At 33.3% G+C, this 16,119-nt stretch overlaps 1 pseudogene; it reads left to right on the top strand.

Moving 5' to 3' along the window:
• The first annotated feature begins 295 nt into the window (after window positions 1-295).
• Window positions 296-1,238, top strand: LOC100456710 (glyceraldehyde-3-phosphate dehydrogenase-like; annotated as a pseudogene).
• Window positions 1,239-16,119: the final 14,881 nt, after the last annotated feature.

Here is a 16,119-nt window from a genome sequence, read left to right on the forward strand (position 1 = left end):
TTATAAAGGGTTTTGGTGCCTCATCTTATAGAGAATGTAGATTATATATATTCATAATAGAATGATAAGACTTCTTTGTGGATATCTACTATCTTAGTTACCCTCACCATAGGATGATGTAATTCAACAAACCTGAATGACATTTTCCTTTTCTAAATAAAATACTATATGTAATTGTATTTTTACTTTAATTATTAATAGATGTTACATATGAAGTTATTTTGGCTCTCTGCTCCTCTCATTCGACAGACAGCCACATCTCATGCAGCACCAGCTGCATCCATGAAACACCATAATGAAAGTGAAGGCTGAAGTAAACAAATTTGGCCATATTGAGGACCTGGTCACCAGGCCTCCTTTTAACTCTAGTGAAAGAGATATTGTCACCATCAATGACCCCTTCATTGACTTCAACTGCATGGTCTAAGTGTTCTTGTTTGATTCCACCCATGGCAGCTTTCATGTCACTGTCAAGGCTGAGAAAAGGAAGCTTGTCATTAAAGGGAATCCCACTACCATCTTCCAAGAGCAAGATCACGCCAAAATAAAATGGACTGATGTTTATGCTAATTATGTTGTGGAGTCCAGTGACATCTTCACTATTGTGGAGAAGGCTATGACTCACTTAATGGGGGAGCCAAACGGGTCATTATCTCTGCCCCCTCTGGTGACATCCCTATGTTCATGATGGGCATGAACCATGAGAAGTATGAAAACAGCCTCAAGATGGTCAGCAATGCCTTTTGGGCCACCAACTTCTTAGGTCCTCTGGCCAAGGTCATCCACGGCAACTTCAGCATCATGGAGGGACTCATGACCACAGTATATGCCATCAGTGCCACATAGAAGATATGGATGCCGCCTTTGGGAGACTGTCACATGATGGCCACAGGGCTCTCCAAAACATCATCCCAGCATCTACTTGTGCTTCCAAGGCTGTGGTCAAGGTCAAACCTCACTGGTATGGCCTCCTGTGTTCCCACTGCCAACATCTCACTCATGGACCTAACCTGCCATTTGGAGAAACCTGCCAAATATGATAACATCAAGAAGGTGGTGAAGCAGGCACTGGAAAATCCCTCAAGACCATCCTGGGCTACACTGAGCACCAGGCTGTCTTGTCTGACTTTAACAGTGACACCCACTCTTCCACCATTGATGCTGGGGCTGGCATTGATAGATTTGGCTACAGCAACAGAGTGGTGGACCTTGTGGTCAACATGACCTCCAAGGAGTAGGCCTCCATACCATCAGCCTCAATGAGACTAAAAGAGGAAGAGAGAGGCCCTTAGCTGCTGAGGAGTCCCTGCTCCACTCAGCCCACACCATACTGAGAATTTCCTCTCCTCACAGTTTTCATGCAGACTCCCTGAAGAGGGGGGAGGAGCTTTGGTAACCCTGCCTTGTTCTGACCATCAATAAAGTCCCCTATACTCATTAAAAAAAAGAAGAATGGAAAAAAAGAAATCATTTTTTGTTCTATTCAGACTAGATGTGATTAAATAACTCACAGATTGTCACCGTAACTGGCCTTTAAGGCTCGCAGGAGTGAAGATGGGTTTTACATCAAGTTTTTAAAATTTTTATATTGAGCTGAGAAAAGTATAAGTAGTTTGTCAAGTCTATTTTTTTTGGAAAAAGGAAGACCTAGGAGACATAATTGATTATTTCATGAATCTCATGCTTTTCCTGAATGTATTTCTCATGTTTTTCAATATATCATCCTGTTTTTTGTGCTATTCTTTTCTTTCTGATATACTCTATGTCAAATATGACATATCTGAAAGAAATGCATCACTTGAGTAAATATATCAAATGATTCACTGGTTTCACAATGAGAAGCACTAATGAGAAGTCTAAAAACAGAAGAAAGAGATCTAGCTATTTATTTCTTTATTTTGTTCCTGGTTTACTACCATTCTAAAAGTGGCAATAATATATGGTACAGCCCCTGTCAGTTATTACCTCTTCCACAAATCGAACTGTCTTTGGAGTTGTAGGAGATTTTCTCTATTTTCCACATTACTTCTTTGCTGGACTAGAGATAGTTATTTCAATATCCCTGGAAAAATTGTTTCAAGTTCCATCAACATTACAGATTGAAATAACTGTTGCTAGTACAAGCAAAGAAGTAAAACAGTGACTATATAGATACTTGTATGTAAATATACACTAAGGAATGTTTTTTTAAAATTTAATTTATAAATTTTAAGAGAAAAACATTGAAAAATATTATTTCAAATCTGGAAAAGAAAACAATATAATTGCATTATTCCAAGTGAAGACATGAAAGCCAATATATTTTGATAAGAATGACTTACTAGTGGTTGGTTTGATTGTTTACATGTTTATTTTAATTGGTAAATAACTGTACCATTATGATTAATATATAATGTTTAGTATTAGCGCAATTAGAACTACTAAATTTGTTCTTCCTTCAGAGTACATCGATCCCATAGCATACTGATGTCATCAAAGACCATAGTTCTTCCAAACTCACCTGGACAATGGCAACACATATAAAATCAACTATGTTCAAAATTTAATATAAACAACAACTTGGACTCATCTTCAATTGCTTTTACTTCAATTTATTATCAATACAGCTAATGAGGAATGTAAACAATACAGAGTACGAAGGTAAAAGCAAACTGGTGAATGTAATAGCCTTAAGATTAGTTCCTCCTGGGAATGCACTGATGTTTGTTGTTCTAAAGAGGCAAAATGCTCTGAGAGCATTATTCAGGCGGGTCCTTCACTCTGTTTTGCCTGCTTAGAACAACAAACATCAAATTAAGTAGTTCTAATCTCATCCTCCCTTTTTGAGATCAAACATCACATATAATTTCCATGTTAGTATAAGGTAACTTTAAAAAACTTTATTGGAGTATATTCATCTACCTTACACTTCACACATTAAAATTATACAATTCAAATTTTTAGTACCTTTATGCAATTGTGAAAACATTATCACCATCAAATTAAGAACATTTTTCAACCCAAAATAAATTCTGTAGTCATCAGTAGTCATTCCCCATTTCTCACCAAACCATCAGCCCTAGGGCATCACTAATATACTCTGTTTCAATAAATTTGCCTGCTGTGGACATTTCAAACAAACAAAATCATAGAATATGCATTATTTTGTGAAGGGTTTCCTTCAGTTGGAAAAATTGTTTCAAGTTTCATCTACAATACAGCATTTATAAGCACATATATTTCTTCATTAATTTTATTGCAAACAATATTCATATATACATCACATTTCTTTCATCAGTTGATGTGAATTTTTGAGCTTGCCATTTTTTGGCTATTGTGAATGGTGGTGCTATTAACACCTGTGTACATGTCTTTGTGTAGACATATGTTTTCATTTCTCTTGGGTAAATATCTAGGAATGGAATTACTGGATCATAGAGTAAATATGTTTTACATGTTGAGATACTGCCCAACTGTTCTGCACAGTAGATGCACGATTTTTCATTCCTGCTAACAATGTTAAAACCTAAAATGTTTCTGCATACTCACAAATACTTGTTTTCAGCTGTAATTTTAAAATTATAGCCATCCTAGTAGGTGTAAACTGTTCTCTCTCTGTGGTTTTGATTTTCATTTCCCTAATGGGTAAAAATATTGAATAACTTTTCTTTACATTTCTTTCTTTCTTTTTTTTTTCTTTTCTTTTTTAGTTAAAAACAGGCTCTCACTCTGTCATCAGGTTGGAGTGCAGTGTCACAATCATAGCTTACCTCAAACTCATGAGCTCAAGTGATCCTCCCAGCTCAGCCTCTCAGGTAGCTAGGACTACAGGCACACAACACCATGACTAGATACATTTTATTGTTGTTGTTGTTGTTGTTTCTTCTTGTAGAAATAGGTCCTCACTATGTTGTCCAGATATGTCTCATTATTCCTGTAGTAATTTTCCAGTATCAAATACAGGATTATTAACTATAGTCATCATGCTGTACATTAGAACTCTATACTTCATCCTACATTACTGCTACTTTTTTTATTCTTGAACGTTTCATTGATACAAAAGATTTGTACATATTTATTGGGATTATATAACATTTTTTTACACTCGTAGAATGTGTAATGATCAAGTCAGGGTAATTAGGAAACCCAACACGTCGAGCATTTATCATTTTTCTTGTTAGGAACATTTCAAGACTGTTTGCTATTTATTTTGAAATACACAAACTATATTCAACCTGCTCTGCTATTGAACATCACAATTTATTCTTTCGATCTGAACTTATGTTTCTACCTATATACCAATTTCTCTTCACCCAACTCTCCCCACCACCACCACCACCACCACCACCATACACACAGCCATCCCGGATTTGGTAACTAACTCCATGAGTTGGCACTCTCTAACTGGCAATGAGATTAAATTTTTAGCTCCCACATACTAGTAAGAATATGCAGCATTTGCCTTTCTGTGCCTGGCTTATTTCACTTGACATAATGTCCTCCAGTTCCATCCATGTTGCTGCAAACGATCCAACATTATTCTTTTTTTGTGGTTAAATAGCCTTCCATTGTGTGTTTGAGTGTGTATATATATACACGTGTGTATATAATATATAATACATAACATATTATATACATATATAATACATAAATATACATACATATTATATTTTATATAATATACATGTGTGTATATACACACACAAACACACATATATATAACCTACATATATGAGGTTTTATATATATATTTATATATAGGGTTTTATGTATAGGTTTTATATCTATATATGCTTTATATATAGTTTATGTATATAACCTCACATATATAAACACCTCATATATATATTTACATATATACAACCTATATATATGTAAAGCCTCATATATAGGTTAAATATGTGTGTGTTTCTGTGTGTATATTTATTATATAAAAATTATATATAAAACCTCATATATATACACACACATGCACACATATACAGATATGAGGTTTACTGTATCCATTTGTTCACTGATAGATGCTTAGATTGATTCCCTATCTTTGCTACTATGAATATTGCTGCTATAAATATGTGATATGATAGCTTTTTTTGGTTTTGACTTGCCTTTCCCTCATGATTAGTGATATTGAACACATTTTTATACACTGTTTGGCCATTTGTATATCTTCTTTGAAAAACTGTATATTTAGGTTGTTTTCTAATTTTAAAATCAGTTTTTTTTTTGTTCATGTGTGTTATTGAATTGTGGGAGTTCCTAATGTATTTTTAGATATTAACTCCTTACGAGCTACATGGTTTGCAAATATTTTCTTCCAATACACATCCTGCCTTTTTCATTTTGCTGTTTCTTTTGCTGTGCATAAGCTTTTTTGATTTAATATTCTCACTTGTTTTTTGGTTTGATATTTTATTTAGTTTTATTTTTCCTTTGATTGTCTGATTGTTTTGTGTCATATTGAAGCAATCATTGCCAATGCCATTGTCAAGTGTCAGACAACCAAAGGAAAAATATACTTTGTTTCAAATAAGATATACAAAATGAATAAAAACATTAAGTGTAAGGCCTCACCTTATATTTCATTCTAGAGTATTGATGTCAGGATTTACATTTAGAGTTTTTATTCATTTTGAGTTGATTTTTGTATATGGTATAAGATAAGGGTCTAGATTTTTTGTTTTGCATGTAGATATCCAGTTCTCTTAGCAAAATTTAATGGAGAGACTATCCTCTTCCCATTGTGTATTCTTGGTGCTGTTGTACAAAAATTGGTTGATTGTATAGGCTTGGGTTTATTTCTGAACTCTCTCTTGTGTTCCATTAGATTATATGTCTGTTTTTATGCCAGTAACATAATTTTTTTTTAATCACAATTAGGTGATATGGTTTGGCTTTGTTTCCCCATCCAAATCTCATTTTGAACTATAATCCCATAAACACCATGTGTGGTATGAGGGACCTGGTGGGAGGCAATTGAATCATGGGGCTGTTTCCCCCATGGTATTCTCCTAAGTTTTCACGAGGTCTGATAGTTTTATAAGGAGTTTCCCCCTTTACTCAGCTCTCATTCTTCTCCTTCCTGTCACCATGTAAAGACCGTTGTGTTTGCTTCCCATTCCACCATGATTGTAAGTTTCCTGAGGCCTCCCCAGCCCTGCAGAACTATGACTTGATTAAGCCTCTTTCCTTTGTAAATTACCTAGTCTTGGGTATTTCTTCTTAGCAGCATGAGAACAAACTAATAAAATAGATTTATAAAATAATTTGAAATGAAGAAGTGTGATGCCTCCAACTTTGTTTTTCTTTCTCAAGATTGCTATGGCTTTTCAAGACCTTCTGGTGTTCCACATGAAATTGAGATTTAAAAAAAATTCTGTAAAAATTGTTATTGGGATTTTCATAGGGATCACATTTGCTCAGTATACTGCTTTGCATAGTATGAACATTTTAACAATATTAATTCTTCCAATATGAAGATGTGGTATATTTCCATTTATTTTTGTCCTTTTAGATTTTCTTTCATTAATGTTTTATAGTTTTAAATGTACATATTTTTCCTCACTTTCTTCATTAAATTAATACATCAGAATTATTTTTGATGCAATCTTAAATGGGATTGCTGTCTTGATTTCCTTTTTGAATAGATAGTTGTTTATATAAACACAACGGTTTTTGTACGTTGATTTTGTATACTTCAATTTTACTAAATTTGTGTGCATGTGGCATCTTTATCTGGCTTTGGTATCAGGGCGATTCTGGCCTCAAAATCCATTTGGAAATATTCTCTCTACTTCAATTTTCTGAATAATTTAAGAGAAATTGCTATTGTTTGAATGCTTGTTAGAATTCACCCATGAAGCCATCTCATCTTGTGCTTTTCTTTCTTGGGAGATTTTCAAAAATGATTATTATAACTACTTTAATCTTTGGTTTTATATTGCTTTAGTCACATTTTCTGTTTATTGATTCAGGTTGTATGTTTTAAGAAATTTAGCAATCTCTCTAGGTTGTCAAATTTGTTGGCATATAAGTGTTCAGCACTGTTCCTTATATTTCTTATATCTGAGGCATCCATTGTAATGTCTGATTTTATTTTGAGTATATTTTATTGGTCTAGATAAAGCTTTATCGATTGAATTTATTTTTTCAAAAAAACAACTCTTAGTTTCATTGACTTTTTTCTTTTCTATTTTTATTGAATTTATTTTGTACTATTTTTAAAAATTATTTTCTTACTTATGCTATATTTGGTTTTGTTTCTTATTTTTCTGTCCCTTGAGGTACAAAGTTAGGTTGTTTATTTGAGATCTTTCGTCTTTTAATGTTGTTGCTTATATCTATAAAATTCCCTCTTGGTACTAATTTCGCTTCATCCCATCGGTTTTAGTAAGCTATATTTTAAATTTTATTTAGTGTTTAAAAGGCTTCTTTGTTCTGTGGGTCCCAGGGGAAGCATGAATGCCCCTTGCCATTGGTTCCCAGAGTTAGTGGATTTAGAAGCTAGTCCCTCAGTTGGCAACCATAAAATGTGGTGTGTGAGATGTGTGAACAATACTCTTCACTACTGAGTGCAAGGCTGGGAGTTACAAATCCACCTCCCCCTCAATTGTGAGGCATTGTGCCCGGGGGTGGTGTTTGTGGCACAAGAATGGTTCAGCTTTTTGTTATACTACTGTTTCCTGGCATCCATAAATTTAGATGACATATCAGCTGTTAATCTTGTCACAGGTCCCTGTATAAGGTAAATTATGTGCTAGAAGATAAATTGCCCCAAAGTCTGATACAATTAAATTTTGAATGTTTTCAGGTATAGTCTTCATGGTCATTTTATGAGTCTTCATATATTCCAAGTGGCTTCTTCTCAGCTTTTTCTTTGCTTTTTTTTTTTTTTTCCTGGTTGTCTCTTAAAAATGTAGCTGATTGACATTTAGCTTGTTGCTCTCATGAAGCCACCAGCCTCCTATTAATTGCTTACAAAATTTGCATTGTTTTCAACAGTGTCCTTATGCCTTAAATTTCATGGGATCTCTTCTAAATAAAACTTATTCTCTTGGGGTGTGCTTCACAACTTTCTCTTTTTACTACCTTCCTTTTTAACTTGTGTAAAACTTTTGCCCCACTGCTGTGTGTTTGGGGCATGGGGGAATCCAATGGCATAATTGTCTCAGATACATCTCTGCTTTATAATGATGGTACTGGGGAATAATATAGCTTGTGGCTCTCTCAGCTTGTCTCTCTTGACATAAAACTCTACAATATGAATGATGTTAAATGAGGATGGTTGGGCCTCAGTGCTCTTGGTTGGCTGTGCCTAGAGTAGAGCTTCCTGTTTAGAAGTGGAGCATCAGTGGGCAAAATGTGTTCCAAATCTCTCACCCTCTCCTGGCTGAAAAAGAGCTTCTACAATACAGAGCTGAGGAGAATAAAAAATGCTGTTGTCCTGCCACTCCTGGAGAGATACTGTAGCCCTAGACTGGTATCTGGATGGCAAGAGAGTCCTGTGATCTTGCCTACACACACTTGAGCAGGGAGTCCATCAACATAAGCTATGTGGCTATATTTAAAGAGCAGTGTGTTGCAATGGCCACAGCCACCTGATGGTCTTGTCAAGGTTTAGTGCATTTTATTCAGTAAGTATTTATGTATTTGCTGTTTTTCATTAGGACATTCAAATGTATTAAATATTTGTTTTTTAAATAAGTTTCATCTGTTACGGTTGCTTCTCTTGGGAAAGGTACACCATTCCAGACTTTATTTAAAGCAGTTTATATTTTTCAAAAAATAAAACACTACCATAAAAATAAAATTCTCCTTGTTATATTTGAGTAATAATGTGAAAAATATATATTGCAGAATGAGCAACTCTTCTCTACCCCACATCATGGTATTTTGTGGATATTAAATAATGAAATACCTGTAGTTATCTAGCACAGGACTGGCATATAACTGGTTCTTCATAAATTATTCCTCTTTCTGAATCAAATTGGGAGACATTTTGTGATTATAATAAATTTTAACTTCAAAATAGGTTTAACGATGATTTTTTTTTCAGTTTTCTGTCCTGTCAAAAAAGAACAAATGGGTATATAAAAATATTGCAAAAATTACAATATCTCATACTTAATATACAGTAAAAATCATGTTCAGTTATATGTATTATATCAATAATTATTTTAATGCTAATATTCACATGTGTATGTTCTTGTATTTGTTATTTATTCTTTGAGAAAAGCATCTATCTAGTAATTTTAATTTTTATTGATCCTTCAAGGAACCATGTAGGTAAAACCAATAAAAGCCTTTAATATCACGGGTGCCAGTATCCTCTTACATTCACTTTATACTTGAGGTATTTGAGTCCTATCTTGTTGCTGACCTCTAAAGTTGCCTGTAATTTTTCTCTGTCATTTGGTTTTGTGCAGTGACTTAGGTGATTCTGCTTTACAATAGGAAATTATTAACTATATAACTGACATTCACTTCTTGGGTTTTTCTCAATTTTTCCAATTTAGGAGATTCCACTTTAGGATCCTGGTTTCCCTTAAGCTACCATGAGAGGAGGTTAAAAAATTAGACTTATATCTGCACAACTCTAACACTTAAATACCACTTTCCATGCATTGCAAAGTGTTATAAACCAAAATAAAATTTTAAATGACATTTCTTATATTATTTTCATAAATGTATTTGCAGTACAGTTCTCAAATGGCCCTGGGTGACCAAGCTTTCCTCCCATCTTCCTACTCATAGTACTTAGAATAACTGTAGGATGCTCAGGAAATGCAAAATTCTGAAATAAGGGGGAACTATTTGAAAGAGCTGAGGTTTTGATCCTGTCCCTCCTAAAATAGAATGTCCTACAATACTTGTCCAGAAAGAGACCCTTCCTTCAGGTCATAAAACCCAGGGCAGACTGCTTTTGTGTCCCTCAGCTGCAGAGCATGTGGGATACACAAAGATGAGATTCTATCCATCCTGGGCAGCTTTTCTGAGCCTTCGAGGACTATCTTGAGATAAAGTCTGCTTCTGTTATCCCTGCCTGCCTACTTATCTTTAAGTAATAGACCTGTTTTATATGACTTATTGTTTGTTAGTATTCTATCTTACTGGATTGAGGCAAGTAGTAAAAGTGCTGCCCAAGATGCAAGTGGGCTAACGTGTTTGAACTCCTATTCCTGGTGATTGGCATAGTGATAACCTTTTCTATCCTCCATAAAATTGGCGTCCTCCTCGGGTCTGGTAATCAGTAACCCTGCTTTGCAGTATTACTTAAAATAGTTTAAATTTGACACCAACTTTAAGAAATTAACTGGAGTATTATTTTCTCTTTATAAGTGCTATAAGAGTTAAGTGAAAACCCCTCTCAGATCTAGGGTGAATGGCTTAGAGATCAAGAAGAAAGTAGGATGTAAGATAGACCTTGAAGTGAACAAATCCAATAACAGAAGAGTATCCCGAGAGTACAAGTCAATGTGTTTATGTATACGTGAAAATATTACTATTTCCCTCATTAGAAAGCTCTGGTGCAGTGGTCCGCACTATTTTTGGTACCAGGGACTAGTTTCATGGAAGACAAATCTTTCACATATGGGGGAGTGACGGGGTGGTTTCAGGATGAAGCTGTTCCACCTCAGATCATCAGGCATTAGATTCTTATAAGGAATGTGCAACCTAGATCCCTTGCCTGTGCAGTTCACAATAGGTTTCACCCTCCCATAAGAATGTAATGCTGAGATTGCGCCACTGCACTCCAGCCTGGGCAACGGAGCAAGACTCTGTCTCAAAAAAAAAAAAAAAAAAATCAAATTCCATCGCTGATCTGACAGGAGGTGGAGCTCAGGTGGTAATGCTCCCTTGCTCACTCCTCACCTCTTGCTGTGTGGCCTGGTTCCCAACAGGCCACAGGCTGGTTCACATCCGTGGCCTGGAGGTTGGGCACCCTGCTCTGCTGCATGTCATAAAGCATGCTGCGGATATTAATGGCCAAAGATTTATTAATGGATGCTTTGCAAGATAACTTTTGAAATACAAATTAAATTCAGATTGTGGAAAATTTGGGTTTGGGAACTTTAAAGTGTCTCCATTTAGGAAATAAAGAACTACACACGTTTTACTATTGCTATTGTTTCATTCTATTTTCAGAAATAGAGGAAAGTCATGCATCAGGGAGATTGTGGATATGATGTATCACAGACAAAAGATACTCGAGATAGACCTAAAAGTTAGGGTAAGTTTCTGTTATCTAAGAATGAGTTAATAAGGAGCTAAATGGGGAGATAAGCTATAGAAATGGAAAGACGGGCAGATCCAGATATGAGAAAATTACGAATTTAGGACTAACAGACATTTGGAAGGAAAAATGGAAGTATCAAGCATGATGAAGGTTTTACAAAATTCAGTTGAAAAACCAAAAAAAGTGGTTGATCATGGGGATTTTAAGCCTATGCAATCTATGCACAACTGTTTATGGCCTGAAGGTAATAGTCTGCATTAAAAGAAGATCTGAAACCTAAAGTAATAAGCAAAGAATGTGGTACATTATATCCAGAGATAATAAAGCTGCATAGCCTCAAGTGTCTTCTGTGAAATTCTTTTATAAAACATTAATTATATGAATGTGTCACATTTAACAGTTCTTGGGAAGAATTCTTATGTTCTGCTCAGAAAACTGAATTGATTTTTTTCTACTCATGAACAGTGCAAATTTAGTTAAAATATTGCTTCTCAAGGATTTTACTTTCATGTGTAAGGGAATATTTAATGTTGGCTATCAATTTATATAACAATTATAGCCAATGGACAATCTGTTCTTAAGATATATGAAACCAATTAGAAATTCTCTGTAGGTGAAATATTTAGTTATGAAGGATACAATTAATTTAATTTATCCTAATAGCTATTGTCTCTGAAATTTTGTAGAAGGAAAGAAAAAGATACATATTTCCCTATCAAAATACATGATTTATCAAAATTACTCAGAGTGAAAAAAATATTCTCCATATTCTGGAAGTTCATACATTTGGCAAAATGTAATAGTGCTTCTAGTTTAGCTTACTTGAAATTTATTATTTTTTATTACTAGAACTAATAATTATGGCCATTTCTACTTATTATTTCTTTCATTACAAAGCTCTAGTGCATGTCATTAGCCAATTAATTATTCATGGCGCTAAACATTTTATTGGGTTTTTTTTCTTAGCCTCCTGAACAGTGGAGGTTTGAGTATTTAGATATTTCTGATTATTACTAACTGTGGAGGTAAAGCAATTAAACATGTAATGTGATAATCTTCATTATATCCAGGTTTCCTGATGCCCAAAGCCTACGCTTTTACACTGTTGGGTGGGAGTGTAAATTAGTTCAACCATTGTGGAAGACAGTGTGATGATTCCTCAAAAACCTGGAACCAGAAATACCAATTGACCCAGCAATCCCGTTACTGGGTATATACCCAAAGGGTTATAAATCATTCTACTATAAAGACACATGCACACGTATGTTTATTGTAGCACTATTCACAATAGCAAAGACTTGGAACCAACCAAATGCCCATCAATGATAGACTGGATAAAGAAAACATGGCACATATACACCGTGAAATACTATGCAGCCATAAAAAAAAATGAGTTCATGTCCTTTGCAGGGACGTGGATGAAGCTGGAAACAATCATTCTCAGCAGACTAACACAGGAACAGAAAACCAAACACCGCATGTTCTCAATCCTAAGTGGGAGTTGAACAATGAGAATATCTGGGCACACAGAGGGGAACAAAACACAGGTATACTTCTTCCCTGGGCCTAAATTGGCTACTAGGCTTGACCAACTACCTTATTTTTCTGACATCTTGATGCTCCTTCTAAATAACAAACATATTTTTGTCATTTTGTTGTTGTTATCTTGATTGTCTGGGGACTAGTTAAATGCTACAGTAGTGGTTCCCAAAGTCACTTTTTTGTTTTTGTTATTGTTCACCTGTCTTTGGTAATATATTTCAGGCCTCCACATACTATGAGAACTTCAGTATTTTCTTCGGTCACAAGGCTGATTTTTACAATAATTTTTAATAATTTTCTGATTTTTATAATTTTATTTTTATAAAAGTATTAATTTTAATTGATAAAGAATATATATGTTATCATGTACAACATGTGGTTTTGAAATATGTACACCTTATGGAATGATAAATCAAGCTAACTTATGTAGGCATTACCTCATATACTTATCATTTTGGGGCACACATTTTTAGAAAAAGAAAATTAAAAAGATACATAAATATAAATAAAAATTGGGATCTTGGAAAGATCCAAACAAATGAGGGATGTTAAAAGTATACATCCTGATAAATTTGCATCTAATATGACAATTGTCACTATATTTAAAAGGTTAGACAAACGAATTTTAGTGAAGAAAAGTCTTATAAAATGACATGCTTGCAAAATTAGATGGAGAAATAGGAACACACTGGGGCCTGTCGGAGGATGGGTGGCAAGGGTAATGATAGCATTATGAGAAATACCTAATGTAGATGACAGGTTGATGGGTGCAGCAAACCACCATGGCACATGTATACCTATGTAACAAACCTGCATGTTCTGCACATGTATCCCAGAACTTAAAGTATAATTTAAAAAAATTTAAAAATTAAGCTTAAAAATACGTAGATTCTATTATTTTAGCATTTTCTAAATAATACAGACCACAAAGACATATGCAGTATTTGTTGCATTTAGTGATTTGATATTTCTCAGACATACAGTTTTATAAAACCATAGCTTTAACCATATTTGTCTATTTTGGTGGAATAAAAGTCTATTTGTCAAAATCTAAGTAAAAAATCAATTTTAATAGTTTAATAGCTTTACTTATTACTTTAAATTTCTTAGTATTATGGAAATTTTTTATACATATGTTGGCCTCAGTTTGTGCCCTCGCACAGCCCAAGGAATGTTAGAGGTACGTCTGATTGATGTTTATGCTATTAGTAGATTCTGAACAATTTAATGTGTGTCTGTTGATCTGTGACTCCAAATGGAAATGTACAGTGCTTCCTGATATCTTGTTGGGGGCAAAAAAAAAATGTTATAAGGAATATAGATATATAAGGGGATAAAAATAAATAAAAGCAAACAAAACTGCAGCACTGAAGACAGAACAACAAAAAACAAGACAGAAGAATATGTGAAGCAAAACAAGAGAGTAAAGCTCATCATTCCATCCAGAACCCATTTGGAGTTTTCAAAGAATGCAGTGGTGTGATATAAGAATTGAGTGTTGGCTATAGATAAATGTAATTGCTCAAGGCCACATTATTTCTAAGGGTAGAACTCAGATTGAAACTTGTTGTGTGCCTGGCTGCAAACTGTACTCTTTCCATTATGCTCCTTTTTAAGACTCAAGTAATTGCTGTCATAGAGAAATCGTTTAGTTACAGCATATTTCTCAATTTTCTCCATTAAACAATTTTGCCTTTTCTAAAGCTGTAAGTTAAAGACAATGTTTTAAATCCATGAATAAGGAGACACTTTTATTTGTGCTCTCTAAATAAGTCAGATTAAACCATAATTCTATACTTTTCATCCAAGTTATTAGATTAGTGCAAAGGTAATTACTTTTGTACCGAATTAATAGCTAATACTGTAATTAAGAATCTGGTAAAAATGATAGCAAGAGAAATCTGGATGCAGGTTTTTTAAAAATTAATAAAACAAAGAAGTGTTATAAAAATTACCCATGATAAATTTTAGGTAAGTAAAACCTACATTCTCACTTTTGCAAAAAATCTAGTATTGTGATTATTTTTAAATATCAATCAACTAGTATTCAAATAAAGTTATATCTATTCCAAATATTAGCGAACATTATAGAAAAATTATTGATATCATTGGCCTTTGAATCAATAAAATAATAATATAACAAAAGCATTATAGATCTCAGTATATTTTTCTTTTAGAACAATAACATAAAAATACTTTTGTTTGTTTGCTCCTGATAAAATTCTAAATATTACTGTTTCCAAATTGTTGTAAAGTAAAACATTTTCATGACCTTTATTATTTTTTATCTTCTGAGATTTCTTTGTTATAAATCTCTCAAAGACTTTCACCTACCCTGCTGAATCATATTTTATTGTTTATGATAATCTGTTTCTGCTGTTAGAAGGCAAAAGCCAATGCTTTGTAAAATTATAAATATAACAATTATATTTTATTTATATATATAATTTATATATATAAATATAATATATAATTATATTTTATTTATAATGTATAATTTATAACATATAATTTATAACAGTAAATTATAATTAAATAATTGGAATAACATAGAACATTATGTCATGATATGAATTTCAATTGGATTAAGGAGACTTCCATAAAATATATTTTTTGCAGCTTTTTTTCAAATTCAGTATACAAATTTTCATTTGATATGCTTTCCCTCAAAACATATGCTGTTTACAAAAAATAAATATTTATAGAAAGCTCATATTTATTGATAAGAAACAATCCACATAATTAATATTTCCAGGAAAGCTATAAAATTGTTAATATTTTCTATTACTTAGAATTATAACTGATTTAAAAATAACATTTCTAAGGGCAATACTTGGAATTTTTTAGGATGACTTATCATGCGCACAAACACAGTTATAAATTTTTAGGGGTATACGAAAATCTAATTTACTAAATTAAAATCTTACATTTTTGAGAACATAGTCTAAATATCATGTAAATCTGACCATGATAAGTCTCTCGTTTCTTATTTCATTTGATTTACTCAATTATCTATACAAATTATTATTTTACTGTGTGTTATCACCCAGAAATCACATGTAAGGGATTACTCATAACATTCCATGGGAAGATTGTGTTTCCCATAATACTGATCAGAGAATTAAAGTTTAAATGAGTTAACAAGACTTGTCAAAATTTAAAAGTGACATTAGGGTTGTAACAATATTTCAGAACCTGTGTTTTAAAAACAGGTAACATTATGTTGGTGCAGAGTATTTGTGGTTTTTACTATTAAAAGTAATAGCAAAAACTGCAATACTTTTGCACCAACCTAATAGTACTTCTCGATTCAGTTTATAACAACAACAAAACAGGAATTGGGATTAATATTACTGAACTCA

The sequence above is a fragment of the Pongo abelii genome, chromosome 1 (genome assembly GCF_028885655.2).
Source record: "Pongo abelii isolate AG06213 chromosome 1, NHGRI_mPonAbe1-v2.0_pri, whole genome shotgun sequence".
Lineage (NCBI taxonomy): Eukaryota > Metazoa > Chordata > Mammalia > Primates > Hominidae > Pongo > Pongo abelii.